Below are 1,066 nucleotides of genomic sequence, written 5' to 3'. Positions count from 1 at the left end.
CGAAGAGCGAAGTCATTATTTGTGCTATTCGAATATCGGTACGAATAATTGTTCTCCTTATATTACGTCCAGTAGCAACATTCGCTTAATTTATTTTTAACTCAGTACTCTTGTTGGCTCCTTTTAACGCTCTTTCAAGCAGATCATCAAGGACAAAATATGTCTGTATTTACCTCAATGTTATGTATATATGTATAATACGCTCTAATTTTAAGACAGGTTGAGAAAAAATTATACGAATATTCGTTTTCTGGAGAAAAAAAACCTAGCATTTGAAATTTGAATGGCTCTACCAGTCTTCGAATGGAGTTAATTCTGTTTAGGTAGGATAGCCATCGTTTGTCGATAATGAAACAGACACTATGGTAGTGATTTCTGTTTGGGTAGGATAGCCATCGTTTGTCGATAGGGAAAGAGAATGACTTAATAAAATGAAGTTCCCTACCCGGAAGTCGAACTAAAATCTATAGTGGGTTTTTTGGCGGGTGCTCTGGTGGGGTTTGCTTCTTCTTTCCTATCAAAGCTATATCGTCTTTATCTCCCCTCCTTCTTTTTTTGTTTGTTACTCTCTTGTAACACCTCTGTTGCAAGTGCCGTAAAACATTTACTAAAACTAAACTAAAATCTGTAGTGTATAAGACGTAGAGTCTATCTATTCTCCACAGTAGAGGTACACCCAGAGCAACGTAGGTGGACAATCGTAACAGACGGGACTGGGGAAAGACCAATATAATAATACTATAGGTTTGTTTGCTGTGGTTTTAGAGCGTTCGACCAAAGACCGTGTAGTAGAGAATCTTTGGGCGAACCATGATCGCCGATGTCTGTTTCAGATCTGGTACTCCGTGAAGATGATGATGATGATCGTGATTGTGCACCAACGCCCAGAGACGCTACCGTAGTGATTTCTGTTAAGGTAGGATAGCTATCGTTTGTCGATAATGAAACACACACTATCGTAGTGAATTCTGTTTAGGTAGGATAGCCATCGCTTGACGATAATGAAACACACACTATAGTAGTGATTTCTGTTTGGGTAGGATAGCCATCGCTTGTCGATAATGAA

General features: G+C 38.9%; 1 protein-coding gene across 1 annotated transcript in view; it reads left to right on the top strand.

Annotated features, from left to right (window-relative positions):
- Positions 1-556: 556 nt before the first annotated feature.
- The window catches only part of LOC101857591, a gene marked incomplete in the record, with an annotated part of 154,189 nt that continues 153,679 nt past the window's right edge, over positions 557-1,066 (top strand). The window contains 1 exon segment of the mRNA XM_035971917.1: positions 557-916.

This window comes from Aplysia californica, unplaced genomic scaffold, assembly GCF_000002075.1.
Source record: "Aplysia californica isolate F4 #8 unplaced genomic scaffold, AplCal3.0 scaffold00536, whole genome shotgun sequence".
In the NCBI taxonomy this organism is placed as follows: domain Eukaryota; kingdom Metazoa; phylum Mollusca; class Gastropoda; order Aplysiida; family Aplysiidae; genus Aplysia; species Aplysia californica.
This window is presented reverse-complemented; position numbering and strand designations above follow the sequence as displayed.